General features: G+C 57.4%; 1 protein-coding gene across 2 annotated transcripts in view; it reads left to right on the plus strand.

Moving 5' to 3' along the window:
- Positions 1-16,851, plus strand: part of GNG7 (G protein subunit gamma 7) — a 110,917-nt gene that overhangs the window by 6,438 nt on the left and 87,628 nt on the right. Inside the window, exon 1 of one of the 2 annotated variants that reach the window (XM_044254614.1) lies at positions 10,880-10,996. The exons of the other annotated variant lie outside the window; for it this stretch is intronic. The gene's annotated coding sequence lies outside the window, so the exon portion shown is untranslated. Of the gene's footprint in view, positions 1-10,879; positions 10,997-16,851 lie in introns of those variants that run through there. 2 annotated transcript variants of the gene reach the window in all.

Genomic DNA, 16,851 nt, shown 5'->3' on the forward strand with positions numbered 1-16,851 from the left:
GCAAAGCCAAGAATGCCAGTTCTCTGGCCCCTCCAGAAGAAGTCAGTCGGCCTTGCTGGCCTAACGGGCGGACTTACAGATCAGGGAATGGCCCTGGTTTCGTGGGTTCATGGCAGTGCTGGGACTTGAACTTGGGATCTCATAGTTCACCTTTATCCGTTCCTTTTAGCCCGGTCGTGGGAGAGCAGATGACGCTTCACACCAGAGAGTCGCCTCTGGTGCAGTCTTGCTGGGAGCTTGCACCGCCACAGCCTCCCGGTTGAGCAGAGGTTAACGATGTGGGGACAGACGCGTAGGGTGATTTTTCCCCATCGCAGCGTGCCATACTTAGTGAGACTGATTATTTATTCTCTTTAGCGTCACGAGACGTAACAGCCGATCTTAGAAATAACGGCCTCTTAGATTTGATGAACCGTGGCGTCCGAGAGCTCCAAATAGCACCCGTTAGAGAATGCCGGTTATGTTTATTACCACGTTGCTTACAGACGCACGCACGTAAAACTGCATATGGATGGCTCGTGCTCAGGGCTTTTAGCTGTAAACCAAAAAAGCGTATCGAGTGCGTGCAAGAGCAGCGCCGCGAAGCAGTGGTCTTCCAAACGCGCCATCCGACGGGCAGTTCTGACGTCAGGCAGGGGGCGGTTGTTTTAGAACGATGTCCAGGAGCGACACTTTGCCCGGAGCCAGGCTTGAACACCCAGCGGGTCGCCGAGAATTCCGTCATCTGGAGCCGAGGACGGGTCTCTGTTCCACGCCCGCCGAGCTCAGAAACGCCGGGGCCTTCAGGCTGGACGCTGGCAAGCGTGCCTCCTTCAGGTAGGCTGAGTTTGAAATATTCGAGGCTACGGGGAGAGACGGGGGTTTGTTTTGTTTTCTTTGCCTTTGTCTCTTGCTGCTCTGGGGAGGCACGGGTGTTTCAGTTGGCAGCGAGAGGCCGCTGGGAGGAAATGGGGTTGGGGGGCTCTGTGGGTGGCCGGATGCTCCCTGTTGCTTGAGGAACAGATTGGCGCCCCGTCTTCTCTCTCTCTGTGTCTCACGGGAGGGTTCCTGGGGCCCCTCAGCTCTGTGTAAAGGAAACAAAGGCATGCCCACAGCCTTCACAGGCCTCTGACCACTGTCTGTGGGTTTGGGGCTCAGGAGGACAGGGGACCTTGGCCCCAGCCGTGCCCGGTCCCCGCCCTCTCGGCTCCCAGTCCCCTCCCGAGAAGTGAGCCAGCTGAGGGCCCGAGAGGGCCTCTGAGAAAGATCGTACGCTGCGTGCTGAGACTTGTTTTTTTTCCTTCGATAACATTTTGACTCTGGGCTAATTTTAGATGTCAGAAAAGTCGCGAAGGCGGTGCAGAGAGTTCCCACGTGCCCCTCAGACCGCTGCGCTAGCTAGCGTCCTGTCTTCCCCCGGCACCTGCGCTGCCCTCGGAAGTTAACCTGTGCACATTGCTCTCAGCCGAAGCCCACACTCTGTCCGGATTTCTCCGCATTCCCTCTCACGTCCTTCTCTGCCCTAGGACCCCACGTGGCACTCAGGCCTCGGGGCTGAGACAGCCTCTCTGACCTTCCTTGCCTTTTGTGCCTGGACAGTCTTGAGTTCACCTGGTTAGGAAGTTTGCACGGCGACCCCCAGTCTGGGTTTGTCCGATGTTTCCTTGTGATCAGACCAGGGTTACAGGTTTTGGGGCAGAGTGCACAGTGCTGAGGACCCCCTCGGCATATCACACCAGCGGCCTCTGATGCCGCAGAACATCACTGATGGTGTTGACCTTGGCCCCCCGTCACAGGTCGTGTCTGCCCACCTGCCAGGTGCTCAGAGGCCTGGATGCGCGTCCTTCCTTGTGCAGAGGGAGCCCGGGAGCCCGGGACACCTCACTCTCCCATACTGGGTTCCCCATCCTCTGTCCTGCCAGCTGTGCCATCCGTCCTCACCGGGGCCCTCCCGCACCCTCTGCGGGCTGAGCCGGAGATCATCCGGGGGAGTTAGAAATCGTCTCATGTGCTGTGGCCGTGGACACTGCAGAGAGCTGGGGAGAGCCCTCCCCCTTCTGACCTGAGACTCGTGGGTCCCTCCTGCCCCAAACCTGTGCACTGGGTCCCCCTGCCTGTGACGGAGACAGGCGTAAGCCGGCCCTGAGCGTCTGTCACAGCTCTGCACCAGTGCCCCATTTTAATAAAAGGGAGGGGAGCTTTAGATCTGGGGGCAGAGTTGGGACCCATGCGGCCCAAGGCCAGAAACTGTCTGTGGCCCTGGTGCTCCCGCCTTCCCAGCCGGTCAGCCTGAGCCCAGAGGGACACGGTGGGTCTCATTCACGTGTCGATGCGGCTTCCAGGAAAGCCGAGCATTGCTGGAAAGCAGGCTCTTTTGTGGGGAGGTGTTCGCGTGTCCTTTGAAAGTGGAGCTGGGCAGCGGCGGGGGAGTCACCCCGCAGGAAGGACGGGCTCCCTCCAGCCGCCCGTGCCGCCGCCCGGGGCAGTGAGCTGCCCGGCTGCACCGAGGCCTTTGGCTCAGCGGCCCCGTGATGCTCAGCCACCGGCCACGGGATGGGGCCAGGTGCTGGGGTGTGGCCGTCCCCCGAGTGCCCCCTGCCTCCAGGGGGAGGGGACCTGTCAGCTGTGGAGCATCTGTCACACACCAGACATGTCCCCATTTACTTCTCCCTCCACCTCTGCTCAGTGCAGCTCCAGACTCCCACCTCGCTCCCCGCAAGCATTTCTTTCTTTCTTTTTTTTTTTTTAAGGATCTTTTTTTGTTTGTTTTTTTTTTGAAAGATTTTATTTATTTATTTGACAGACAGAGATCACAAGCAGGCAGAGAGGCAGGCAGAGAGAGAGAGGAGGAAGCAGGCTCCCTGCCAAGCAGAGAGCCCGATGCGGGACTCGATCCCAGGACCCTGAGATCATGACCTGAGCTGAAGGCAGAGGCTTTAACCCACTGAGCCCCCTAGGCACTTCCCCGCACCCATTTTGCCCGGATTACCCATAACATCAAATTCACCTTCTTAACCATTTCTTTCTCTCTTTAAAAAAAAAAAAAAAAAAAAAATTATTTATTTTAGAGAGAAAGCACGTGAGCTGAGGGCAGGAGAAGGGGCAGAGGGAGGGAAACTCAAGCAGACAGACACCCTCCCCCCCGCCCTCCCGGGAGCCCAACACAGCGCTCAGCCCTACAGCCCGAGATCATGACCTGAGCTGAAAGCAAGAGTGGGACCCCCCACCGGCCGAGCCAGCCGCGTCCCCTTAACCGTCACGGAGCGCACGGCTCAGCGGCGGGAAGCACACTCACCCCGCCTGCAGCCACCCCACCTCGTCTCCAGAACCTTCCATCTCCCCACGCGGAGACTGTCCCCACAAAGCACGGACCCCCCCACCCCCGCCCCCGGCCCCCAGCGCCCACGAGCCCCCTTCCCGTCCGGCGCCCACGAGCCCCCTTCCCGTCCATGGAGGCGCTTGTGCAGACCCGCAGAACCACGCGCCGTGGGGGCGTCCGTGTCTGGGCCGTCCCTGAGCGTCGTCGTGGGCTCCGGGTCCGTCCACGTTCAGATCTAATGGCCGAGCGGCATTCCGTTGTCTGAATACGTCCCGTTGTCTGTCCTGGGCTTGCGTCTACCTCGGCCGTGGCGAGTGTGATGCCGGGAACGTGCGTGCGGGCTCCTGCGTGGACAGACCCTCCCCGCTGCTGGGGATGCCCCGGAGGGCACCCCGGGCCTGCCGTCATCTGTTAGGAAGCTTGTCCTTGGGGCTTCTCTGCCTGCTGGGGCTTCTGTCCATTCGTGGCTGCTCCCCGCTCAGCCCTGGGGCAGGATTCGAGTTCCTCTGGCTGATTCCATTCAGCGGCTCCCCTCCCCCATCCTCGTTTCTGCCTGGGAGCCTCGGCTGGCAGGTCCCGGCGCCAGCCCGCTCGGGGCAGCCGTCTCAGCACGGCTGAATTTTCTCCCTGGTGCCCCTGGGGTCTCGGCCCCGTTTCCCTGGCCTGGAATGCCCTCTGCGCAGGCCCGCTCTGTCGCTGTCCGCCTGCCCCTCGTGGGGCCGTGGGGCCGCCTCTCTGCCTCGCCCCCGCTCTCACCTACCCCCCTGCGTCCAGTGTTCTCCAGTGCCCGACGCTCTGAGCCTGCAGGACTCCCAGCCACCCCTGTCTGCAGTCACCCGGCCCCGTGTCCTTTACACCATGCTTCCATTTTGTTGGTTGGCGTCTCCCGCCCTCCCTCCCTCCCCCCTTCTCCTGCTCCAGGTCAAGGTGACTTGCCGGCTGCTCTGGTCTCACTCCCCGCTGTATGCGGCGATTTCCGTCCTGGGCTGCACTGACCCCCAGAGCAACTCCCCGAGGTGCCCGTCTGGGTGCCTGTCTTCCGAGGAGTATGCCGAGGTTCGGAATCGGGGACCCCAGGCCCAGGGCTCCCCCTTCATAGCTCTTCCTGTTTGCCCCGCCTGCATCTTGAGGAGGATTTTTCTGTCTCGGGGATGGACCGCCACGCTTTCCTCTAGTGTGGAGCCGGCTCCCGGGTACCGGCTTCCTGGTAGCAAAAATAATTGGTCATCTTGGTATTCGGCCAACTCTTGATCTCAGGATCTTGAATTCAAGCCCCATATGGAGCATGGAGCCTACTTAAAATAAACATTGTAAACAGATTTAAAAATTACTGGTCTCACGTGAAAAGTGCTCACTGTGGTTTAGCTGTCAGGGAAATGCGAATCAGAACCAGCACGAGACAGCGCGCCACCCCACCAGCACGGCCAGAGTCCGACAGACGGGTACGCGGGAGCGCTGTCAAGGATGAGGAGAACTTGGGCCCCACAGGGCTGGGGAAGCACGAGGGGCGGCTGCTCTGGAAGACGCTTGGGTGGTTCCTGAGAAAAGTTAATCGCGGGGCATCCGTCTGACCCAGGGATTCCACTCCTGGGTGTCCACCCAAGAGAAATGGGAACCTGTGTCCACACCAGAACCAGCCCACCGTGTCCATAGCAGCCGGACTCACAATAGCCTCCGAGTGGAAACAACCCAAGGGTCCATGGACAGGCAAAGGGATACACACAGTGGGTCCCCCACACAGGGGAGCATCCCCCAGCCATGGGCAGGAGCAAGGCACCCTGGGGACGGACCCCGAGCCCACGACGCGCAGGAAGGGGACCAGACACAGAAGGCCACACGGGGTATGAGTCCACACGTGTGACACGGCCAGACCAGGCTCCTCCATGGATGGGAAGGGGGCTCACGGGGGCCGGGGGCTGGGAAGGGGTGGGGAGTGACACTGATGGGGACAAGGTTTCCTTTTGGGGTGATGGAATGTTCTGGAACTAGCTAGAGATGATGGTTGCACTACTCTGTGAATATACCAGATACCACGGAAACGTACGCTTCGGTTAACATCATAAATTTTCTATTGTGCGTATTTTATCAACCCCTCCCAAAACGCCTCTTGGTCTAAGTGGTCATATTTCAGAGGAGGCGACGGTTGAGGCGGGGGCATGGCCCTGTGTTCTTCCTGAAAAGGGTTTTCTCCCTCCCTTTCCCCCTCCTTCCCCCTTCTCTTTGCTTAGCCAACACCCCCTTCTCCCACTCCCTTAAACATTCCTCCCATGTTGTAAAAAGTGATAAGATACTACAAGGAATGTTGAAAGGTCAGTCTACATGCAAATAAGGGATTGTAGTCTGGCCAATGCCGATGGTCAGTCTACATGCTAATGAAGGATTGAAATCTAGCCAATACTGTCTGTTTCCCTTTTGTTAACGACCAATGAAAGTAACTTCCCACTATGTAAATGAAGGATGCTGAGCGAACCAATCAGGGGTATTCCCGCGCGCCAAGTATGCCTTTACATTCAAACCAGCCAATGAAAACTTTGTAACCATGCTTCCACTTCTGTACGTATGCTTTCGCTTCCCCAAACCCCATAAAAAGGCCCTGAACTAAGGGCTGGCGCGCGAGTCCTCCTAAGACTTGACCGCCCGCAGGTACCTGTGTCTACTCAATAAACCTCGTGCTGTTTGCATCTGACCAGTGGACTCGGCTCGGTTTTTGGGTCCGGGGGTCTCCTCCTGAGAAGGGTCCATTCCGGGGTGCTTGGAGCCCCGGGGGGATCTTTCATTCCGAGAGCCCCTCCCCTCCCTCCGCCTTAGGTCAAGCACGGTGGAGCTGTGAGCCCAGACACGTGCTCATTTCTAGCTTCCTGTGAGTCTGGCACAAGGACGTGAATTCCCCTGCGTCTGGGGCTGCTGAGCCATCACACCCTTGACTGAGGTCTTGTCAGCCCTGGGCCTAAAGCAGCCACGTGTGCAGCTTAGGTTGGGAGGGCAGGAAGGTGCTCTCGGGTCTCTGGGATAGGGCGGTCAATAAGGTTGACGTGTGGCCCCGTCGAGGAGGAGGTGAAAGCCTGGGAATTACGGGACTTTCTGGAACCTTCCTGAACGTGGAGGGCATGACGGCTTCCTGAGGCTTCGGGGTTGGCGTTGCTGTTCAGCCCTGGGTGACTCTGTCCCCGTGTGATTGGAATCGCTCCGTTTCTGATTCCACGCGGGCACAGAGGAATCACCCGCAGGATCGTCCGCAGGGCTGGGCCGGTGTGGTGGTCCCCGTTCTGTTCACATCGTGACTGTAGCATCTCTGATACTGACAACCGCCCCGCAGGCATCGGGCCCGTTCCCGGTAGCCAGGGGGCAGAAGCCACGGTGGTTGGACTCATTTGGGAGCCACACAGACCGTCTTGGGATGCCACTGGTCCCTGGTTGTTGAAGAAGGTGCGGCCGAGGCTGCATAGCCCCCGGCCAAATACAGGAGTGGGATTCTTTTGTGGCGGGTGTGGACCTGACACCAGAGGCCACTCTGGGAGCTGAGGCTCCTAGCGGTGAGCCCCCACGCAACAAGGTGGGGTCAGAGGGTAAGTGCGGAGGGAGCTACTTGCTGCCGAGGCCCCTGCCAGGCTGGATTCCTTTTTTCTTTTTTTTTTTTTTTAAAGGTTTTATTCATTTATTTGACAGACAGAGATCACAAGCAGGCAGAGAGACAGGCAGAGAGAGAGAGGAGGAAGCAGGCTCCCCGCTGAGCAGAGAGCCCGACGTGGGACTCGATCCCAGGACCCTGAGATCATGACCTGAGCCGAAGACAGTGGCTTAACCCACTGAGCCACCCAGGCGCCCCAGGCTGGATTCCTATCTCTGTGTTGCAGAAGGGGAAACTGAGGCACATCATCCTCCACCCCCCCGACCCCAGGTCAGGGCGCTCGTGGGAGCAGAGGAAGGAGTTGGTCTCGCTTCTGCACGACAGGTGATGTGGGGTATGCGGAGCGTGGCCAGGTTGCCGGAAGCCCCCGATGGACAGCTCACCGGGCGGTGACCGTGCCGTGCCCGAGTGGGTGCGTTCCGTGGTTTCTCCATTGTCACGGTTCCGCCTCCGTGCCTGAGCCCAGTAGGGGATGGTGTGCGGCTGAGACACGCGGGGCCATGGCAGCCCCCACCAGGGCCCGGCCCTCTGGTGCCTCACATCCAGCGCACATGCGCGTTTTGCTGTGGAGTCACGTTGGGGTCAGCTGCAGCCACCACCCCCTCTCCACGCAGAGCCACACACCAGAGACTGGACCCCAGGCTCACCGTTTTCCAAAGGCTGCTGACCTCACAGAGGCCCTGGTGGTCAGATGCTGGAGGCTGAGGATTAGGAATTCTGGATGCGACGGGGGGGTCGTGGTGTCCCGGAGAAGGTTTGTGGACAGTGGCACCAGCAGGCCACACTGGTTCTGTGGCAGGTGGCGGCCTGTCTCCGCTCTTGCTCCAGGAGCGGGCCGCCGGGCTGCCCCTCACCACGGTCACTTTGCGAGGATCGGGGCTAACCCCCAGCTGGAGTGCGGGGCCCAGAGCTAACTAATTGGGGCCAGCCCCATGCTGGGGCCCCTTACACCCCCAGCCCCCAGAAAAATTAAAAAGACCCGAAGCATTCATTGAGCTCCCCCTCCGTGCCGGACGCCCTCGTGGCCGCTGAGGTTGTCCATTTGACCCTTAAACCAGGTGGCTCCCTCCTGGAGGATGGTCCGGCCCCGAGTTCCCACAGTACTGGGGCGACAGAACCTGCCTCACACCTTCCAGGTGGGTGCCCTCGTCCCCAGCGCCCCGGGCCGGAAAGCAGGTATACGGCCTGCCATCGGTCACAGGACGAGGACACAGGGACCACAGCGTCGAAGAAAAACCCAACCAACTCCCAAGCCCTCGCCAGCTTCCTGGGGGCTCTCCCTCCGCGACTCCTCGCCTGCAGATGGGGGAGAGAACCCAGCTGCCCGCGGTGCCGATGAGGCGGGATGGTGTGTGCGCCCCCGGCTCTGCAGGGTTTGGGGCGGCTCGTTAACCTTGCGGGTGGGATCCCTCTCTGCACTCCGGCCCTCCGCCGGGTGCTTCTCCCGATGCGCAGCCCGGGGCCAGGGTCTCGCCTCAGCACTGCTGCCACTGGGGAGGGCCCAGGCTGAGCAGCAAGCCCAGCCCCCACCCACTCAATGCCTGAGCTGGGACACCGCACACAGTGTCCCCTGGGGGCAGGACCGCCCCTTGTTGTTTGGAAAGGGATCAAAGCCAGAGGAAACGTGCTGCTGTGGGCTTTGCAGTTGACAGAGGGACCCTCGGGGCTCACAGCTGGGCCTGGAGTGCTCGGAGCCGCACAGGTGGGCCCTGTGGCCGTGAGCCTCCCTGCCGTTCCCTAGGGAAGCTCTCTGTGGCGTCCATGCAAATGTAATTAAGCGCCGGTTTTCCCTCTGTGGTGATGACACAGATTTGGCGCTGTAATAAAGATGAAGGGGGGGTCCCTTTAGCTCTGAGGCCCAGACCGAGCAGTGGCACCCCCATCCCTCTCCCCGCACTGCTGAATCAGGGCAGGTCACCCTGGGGGGGCGTCCTGGGCCCTGGGGGAGCCGAGCAGCGTCCCTGGTCCCACCCCTTCGATGCCAGGAACATCGCGTTGTGACAACCACAGACGTCCCCGGACATGGCCTAATGTCCCCTGGGGGCAGAATTGTCCCACTTTTGCCACTGAGAGCTGTGTGCAAGGAATAATGTGTTTTTCCTGTGTTTGTCTCATGCCCTGTAGGACCCCGGGGAAGCGCTTTTCCAGAGGTTCTTTACCCATCGACACCCGCACAGGAACCCGTTCAGGTCACGCCTGTCCTTTAGAGCTGTCCTCCTCGGGAGTGGGGCCATGCACTCTGTGTTTTCTGGTCCCTAAGCAGCCTCGTCTGCTTCTTCACCTCTGAGCAACCTCTCCTCCTCCTTGCCGGCCAGCATTTCCTGGTCTTTGCAGTTACCGGTTTTCACTGGGCAGCGCTGAACATGCCATATTCCTCCCTTCCTCGGGGTCCCTGAGCCTTGGCATTCCATGAAAGCCACACTCCGTCTTCTGTGACGGCTCAGGGGTTTAATTACCGCCCCCCCCCGCCCCCGGAGTGGAGAGAACCTTTCGTTTCCACAGTGCATCTTTCCCCGAGAATGTGATCTGTTTTGGTTCATTTACGAACACATCCAACTGTTAGGGTGGTTGGCACAGTTGGAAATCTGTTTGGAGAATATAAAGCAGTTTGCAACCCCATCGCCTTTCCCATGTGTTAAAACATTACCAATCCCAAGTGTGTCAAAATCTGGATTTTTGTCTATTCTGGTCTCCGCCGGAGGGGGAGGCGTTCCAGCAGTTCCGTTTTAAGGAAAGTAGTATGATATATATAATGTATAGTGTTATTTCCTGAGCCGGTTTTTCGTTTTGGTGGGATACAACAGAACGGCTTTCAGACTCCGTAATGTGCAAAAACCGCCTGAGCGCAAAGCTCCGGGTATGGAGCATCGGCTGAGGAAATCTGTTTTCCTCACCACCCCCAGATTTCGCCTCGAAGCCGGTGTCCTCTGCGCGACCATCACCTTGGGAGCATCTAGTTCTGACGCGCCGCAGCGCGTGCTTCCCAGAGTGGGCCGCGCTGCCCCCGTGCTTCCAGACACTCACGTTTGTAGGTTTCAGAATTTTATCCTTTTCCCCCCAAAGGTTTTATTTTAGAGAGAGAGTGTGCGCCTGCGTGGCTGGCGGGAGGCGGGGCAGAGGGCGAGAACGCCCGGCAGACGCCGCGGTGAGCCTGGAGGAGCCTGACTTGCAGCTCAGTCCCGCCCCCCGGGAGGCGGTGACCGGAGCCAGCATCACGGGCCGGACTCCCAGCCGACAGAGCCACCCAGGCGCCCCCGCGTTTTTATCTTTGGAGGGAAGATCCGAATCCGGCACACAGCCCGTATTTATCTGCTCCGGCTGTGTGCGAAGTCACTACCGACTTAGCGGCCGCAGTGCTTACTGTCTCCCCGTTGCCGTGGGCCAGGGCTCCCAGTGCGGCGTGGCTGGCTCCCCGGCCAGGGTCTCTCGGGCCACAGTCAGACTCTGGGCCTGGGCCGTGGCCTTGTCTCTGCTGGGACAGGCTCTGCCGTTAAGCCCACGCATGGGGCTGCTGACCTGGTGACGTTTCTCGCTGGCTGCTCCCCGGCGCCGCTCTCCGGGGTTCCGGCTGCTGGAGGCTGGAAGCAAGCCACAGGGGCCGCCTCCACGCAGGGGCAGGAGCCCACGCAAGACGGGGGAGCAGGACTTGGGGGTCACTGGGAGGCCGCCCGAGAGCCTCCCGCCCAGCCGGAGGCCCCTCAGGGGTGAGTAAGGTGGACGGCCCGGCAGGAGCAGGCTGATTTGGGTTGAGTGGGAGATGTCATTGCTGAGTTGTGGGACCGTATTTCCCAGGTACGGGGTTTTCGCTCTCTCCGGAGGGGATTTCCGAGGATGCTTCCAGGAATGCCAGGAGATGGCGTATCGCTTTGAAATAGTTTCCCAGGGTGGCTGTTTGAAGGGAAGCACCAATGACTTAATTCTGTCAAGGGGGTTCATTACCCACCTTACATCACCTTGCTGGGATCCCCTCGTTTGTTAGTGGGGAATTAGAGACCAGCCTTTGCGCACGAAGGAGGTGAGGACGGAATGGGAGAGAGGGAACCATATTCCTGGATCTGGAGTCCCTCCAGGTATGGCCTGCATCGGGGCTTATCCTCTATGCTGCTCACTGCTGTGTGACTTCGGCAAGTCCCTTCACCTCTCTGAGCCTCATCTTGTCGGCAACGTGGAGATGTTGAACCTCAGGTTACAGGGTTGTTCTAAGGATTAGGGACTATGTCTAGAAAGTCTGATAAATGCAATATGGTATCCTAGGTGGGCTTCTAGAACAGATAAGAGCCATTAGGGGAAAAGCTCGTGAAATCTGAATAAACCGTGGGCGGTTGTTAGTAACGCAGCGGTGCCGTGGTCCTGATTGTAACCCGTGTGCCTCGGTTGTGTGCGTTGTCAGCGTTGAGGGAAGCTGGTGGGGGACGCAGGAACCATCTGTACTGTCTTGACAACTCCCTGCAAATCTGAACATGTTCCAAAGTTAAAAAGTGTACTCAAAAACACAGTTAAGATTTTATTTTTCACCTTTATTATAGGTGAGCAGTCATACAAAATAATACCACCGTTGACGAGGGTGTGTGTGGACAGGGGGACGGTATAAACACGGAGTCGTCTCTGTCACAATAACTTAGTAGCGTATTTTCAAGAACCTTAAAAATACCGAATGCTCTCTGATCCCATAATGCCCTCTCTAGAAATGGAGACTAAGAAAGTAATTAGAGATGGGCATAACGAGGTTCCCTTGAGCGTTACTTGTAAAGCAGAAATTGGGAACAGTGTAAATGCCCAGGTAGTAAGGAACTGGGTCCATCAGTAAATGATGTAAATATATGGACAGTCATTTAAAAAAACCCTGTTTTCAAAAAACACGTAGGAAATGGCAGTGATTGGGTCCTGTGGGTGGATGCGTCCAGGGGGGTCGGACCTTACCTCCCGTCATGATCCTGGGGCTTGGGATTGAACCCCCGCGGCCTGCTCGGTGGGGAGCTTGGTTCCCCTCTCCCTCTGCTCCTCCTGGCTCGTGCTCTCTCTCTCCTGCTTTCTTGCTCTGTATCTCTCAAATAAATAAATAAAACCTTTTTTATTTATTTTTATTTATTTTTTTCAAAGATTTTATTTATTTATTTGACAGACAGAGATCACAAGTAGGCAGAGAGGCAGGCAGAGAGAGAGGGGAGGAAGCAGGCTCCCCGCTGAGCAGAGAGCCCGATGCGGGACTCGATCCCAGGACCCTGGGATCATGACCTGAGCAGAAGGCAGAGGCTTAATCCACTGAGCCCCCCAGGCACACACCCCCCTTTTTTAAGGTTTTATTTTTAAGTAACCTCTACACCCAACATGGGGCTTGAATTCATGACCCTGAGATCAAGAGTCACATGTTCTACTGACTGAGCCACCCAGAGACCCCCATGGAACAGACTTTATTTTATTTAAGATTTTATTAATTTGAGAGAGAAGGAGAGAGCACACAAAAGCAGGGGGAGGAAGAAGCAGACTCCCTGCTGAGCGGGGAGCCCAACATGAGGCTTGATCCCAAGAGCCTGGAATCATGACCTGAGCCCCCCAGGTGCCCCTGGAACAGACTTGAAAACGTGGGTTGGGCTGTGCACTTGAATGGAAATCTGTCCTCATGTTTCCTGTGGAGGAGTCCACAGCTGCCACTTTGTTTGATTTCATAGCTTGGGTGCCATCTCCCATCCCCAGCTGTAGCTCTTCCTGTCTTACGTATTGGTCTGCATTGGTGGTTGCCTTTGTTTTTCCTCCTTGTCTTGAGGCTTTCTCAGGTTTCTCCTTTCTCTGCCTCCTTTCTCCGGGGAAGTAATCTTTAACATATCAGTTTCTTCAGTGATTTCTTTAAATTAGACTTTCCATGCATCTGGGTTTCTCAACCTAGGCACTATTGACCTCTTGCTCTAGATAATTAATGTAATCAAATCCCCAGTTAGTAGAAGTAATTTTTGAATGATCAATTATGCTCATGGTAAAAAAAATTTCAAATTATATGTAAAGGCATAAAACACCCACCCCTCAGTCCTACTCACCTTTTAACTACTAACAGTTCGGGGGTTTTCTTCTAGAATATTTTTCCTTTTGCATATCCAAGTACATGTGCAAATGCATGTTTTCAAGAAGGTGTAGCTCAGATGACTTGTGCGGGCTGATGTACTGGTCCGCAGTGCTCAGTTCCCACCAGTGCCTTGGGTCTCTCACAGAGTTAGCACGTGGAGGTCTGGGTGTCTGAGGAGCGTTACTCCTTCCCTGTCCATCAGGGGCTCACCTCTTTGGCACTGTGGACGTTGGGGCTGAGTCATTGTTTGTGGGCCATTCGGGCTCTGGGGAGGTTGAGCAACATCCCTGGCCCTACCCTTTCCCTGCCCCGAGCACTCCAGTGTCTCCAATGGGGGATGCACTGGGTTACACCAGACCTCTCCCTTCGGGAACTTTAGAGTTAAACCCGAGTTTGAATTCTTCCTTTTCCTCTTAACTGGCTTTTGGCAACATTCTGTGTTTTGTTTGGCTTAAAAGAAAAACCCCAAACAAGCAAACATTTTCCTACACGAACTAGAAAAGGAGTCATTCCAGACCTTCCAGCCTTATTGGTGTGAGGGTGAAGTGACATCCAGATCCCCAGGCCCCAGCTCAGAGGGCAGCTGCGGTCACTGTTACCACTCGGGCGTGGTGCCCACCGATGCAGTTTCGAGGCCCCCTGTGGCAGGGAGGCTGCTGGGGGCCGGGATCTTGGTGCCCCTCTGCGCCATGAAGAGCTGGTCTCATGTCCCCCCAGGAGCTCCCCGCCTTCTAAGCATGTTTGCCTTTGCTCTACCTCTTGGGTCTGCTGGTTCACAGACTGAACCCTGTCCTCACGCCTGGGAGCTTGACCATTCCAGCACTGTCTGAGGACAAGTCTGTTGAGTTTGGAAGACCCGTTGAGCCTTTAACAGCAAGTTATAAGGCAATCGTGAACATTCTGCCGTGTGTTACAGCAACACACCTAGTTTGCACTTTGCAAACTTTTTTTTTTTTCTTTTTTTCCCACTCCGCCCCTTCATTTGCAAACTTTTCTTTAAAATAAACTTCCATGGTGCAGTTTTGAATTTACAGAAAAGTGGGGCGCCGGGGTGGCTCAGTGGGTTGAATGAAGCCTCTGCCTTCGGCTCGGGTCACGGTCCCGGAGTCCTGGGATCGAGCCCCGCATCGGGCTCTCTGCTCGGCGGGGAGCCTGCTTCCCCCTCACTCTCTGCCTGCCTCTGCCTACTTGTGATCTCTCTTTCTCTGTCAAATAGATAAATATTAAAAAAAAAAAAAGAATTTACAGAAAAGTGCAAAAATAATAGAGAGTTCCCATGTCGCCCACACCCAGGGTCCCATACGCCAGTGCGGAGCATTTGGCACAATTATTGAACCAACATCAACACGTTATGATTAGCCGAAGTCCGTACTTAGATTTCCTTTTTCTTTCCCGTCTCCCAGAAAATGTCCCCTTTCTGCCCCAGGATCCCACGTGACATTTAGTTGTCACATTTTCTTAGGCCCTTTTGGGCTGAGACAGTTTCTCTGACTTTCCTTGTCTTTGAAGCCTGGCTGGCCACGCAGAGGACAGGTCAGGAGCTTAGTGGAGCGTCCCAGATCTGTGTCTGTCTGTGTTCACTCGCAGCTGGACTTGGGTTGTGGTTTTGGGTAAGAATGCACAGAGGGGCTCGTGCCGTCCACGGTGTTGACCTCGATCCTCTGGCTGAGCCAGACCCCAGGGGCTTTAAACTTTGGGTTCCTGCCAACATTTAAAAATCAGGAGATTTTGTAGTGAAAGACCTCCCAGTTCTTCGGGGCGCTGGGAAGAGCTGACGACGTCAGGCGCTTCCCACGTGGTGACAGCGCGAACGAAGTATTCTCCCTGCAGGACCCCACCTTGTCTCCACCTGCCTGCTCTGGGGCCCGCCACACGTGTGACCCCGGGATGGGCTGCTGGAGCATGGCACACTCCACCCCCCACCCCCGCCGAGGCCCCCCTCCCTTGGTGGGGACCGTCCCCGTCCCCGTGACAGCTCACTCCCACACACCGCCCCGCGGGAGGCAGCTGTAAGTCAGAAAAGCGCGGTGGAATGCAGGGGAGGGAAAGTCACCTGGGAACGCCTGGTGGTCCGTGTGAAGGACACGGCTGGCCGCTGCTGGCCCTGTGGGGCTCAGAGCTGCTGGCATCTGGGGCAGATGGGGAGGTGGCCTCGGGCTTCAGGGTCCACCACGCCTGGGTCTCGGACTTCTGGCTCCAGAGGTGGGAGAACAGAGGTCCTTGCGGGTTTAAGCCGCCTGGTCTGTGGTTGTTTATTATGGCCCCCCCGGGAAACGCATACCGTCGGCGAGGCTCGGATCAGGAGGGACACGAGCTTTAGGAAACAGACGGAGTCCCAGGGACCACATGTGTGGGACTTGCTGGGGGGGACCGTTTCGCCGTCTCAGGGTTGCTGCACCGGAGTTGCGGTTTTCTGGCCCCTGCGAGCCCCTCTGGTTCACTCAGCCTCCGAGTGTTGGCTGGGGTCAGGTCCAGTGCGTCCGTGACTTGACTTTCAGAGACCAAGCAGTTGAATCTGGGGACATTTTTCATGGTCACGGCTGCAGTGGTCCTGGCGTTGAGTGGGTGGGGCCAGGGATGGCGCCCAGCCCTCCAGAGTGCCCGCCCCCCCAGAGTGACCTGCCCTCAGTGCCCACAGTGCTGGAGGGGGAAAGTGTGGAGCAAGGTGACCTTCAGATTCCAGAACATTCAGTGGGTCTCAGCCCTGGGACGCAGAGCCGTGCTGAGGCAGCTGGAGCTCCAGGAAGATGAGCTTATCCTCACTCAGCACATTTGACCCTCTGGGGGCCACAGGGCTGACCTGCAGAGTTAGGCGAGCAGCGGAGCTCGGAGCAGAAGCCTCCCCTGCGTCCCATGTGACAGCAGGGTCGAGGTGACAGCACCGCCCACACGACGGGGCCCCGAAGGCAGATGGGCTGGCGGCCCGCTGCCCCTCACCTGACAGTCCCCGCACACCTACCATGACCCGCTCCCGGGAAGGTGGATCGGGAGGGGCCGCCCTCTCTTCTGGCCTCCGAGGGGAGCACGGGGCCGGCACCCTGGGCCAGAACCAAGCAGAAGCAGCCAGGTTTGCTCCACTTCCTGGGAGGCTGCCTGTGTTGTGTGCGTTCCTTCCGCAGAACATTCCCTGCACACGTAGACTGACAGTCTGCACAGGAAGCTGTGCAGGGCCTTGATGTGGTGAGGTAGGATCTCTCCGTGTCTGCAGACTTTCTGGGACCCGAGGGTAGGTATTTTCAGCTTTGCAGGCCAGCGGTCCTGCTTGCAGTTACCGGGTTCTGCCTTTGTAGGTACAGGTGTGCCATAGATGGTGTATCAGTTAATGGACATGGCTGTGTTTGAATAAAACTTTATTAACAGCGCAAGTGGTGGGCCGGATTTGGCCTCCCGTCCCCGATACAGCAGCATTGCCTCCTTCCCAGCTCAGAGACCCCTCCTTCTTAAATGTGGTACTTGACACCTGACTCCCTTTCTTCTTCTCAGGCAGGTTTCATCTCCTCTCCGAGCCTCTGTTTCCCCATCTGTAGAGCGGGGATGATGGCACTCCTTATGGGTTGTGTGTAGATTGTTAGGTATTGTAGGATGGTCGTTCTCATCTGGGGTGATTCTGCTGATAGGGGACGCCGGGTGACGTCTGGGGACGTCTATGGTCGTCACAACCAGGGGTGCTCCTAGCATGGAGGGGCGGGGCCAGGGCTTCTGCTCAGCCCCCACAGCACCTGGGACGCCCCTGCGGAGAATGAACCAGCCCTGAATGTCTGTGGGCCCACGAAGGGAGAGACCCAGGTGCAGAGGGAAGTGTCTAATAAGGTCACTTGCAAAGACCAGGATGCACGATCTCTTACTTGTCTTTCTTCTGGTCAGGCA

Source organism: Neovison vison, chromosome 6 (assembly GCF_020171115.1).
Source record: "Neovison vison isolate M4711 chromosome 6, ASM_NN_V1, whole genome shotgun sequence".
In the NCBI taxonomy this organism is placed as follows: Eukaryota; Metazoa; Chordata; class Mammalia; order Carnivora; family Mustelidae; genus Neogale; species Neogale vison.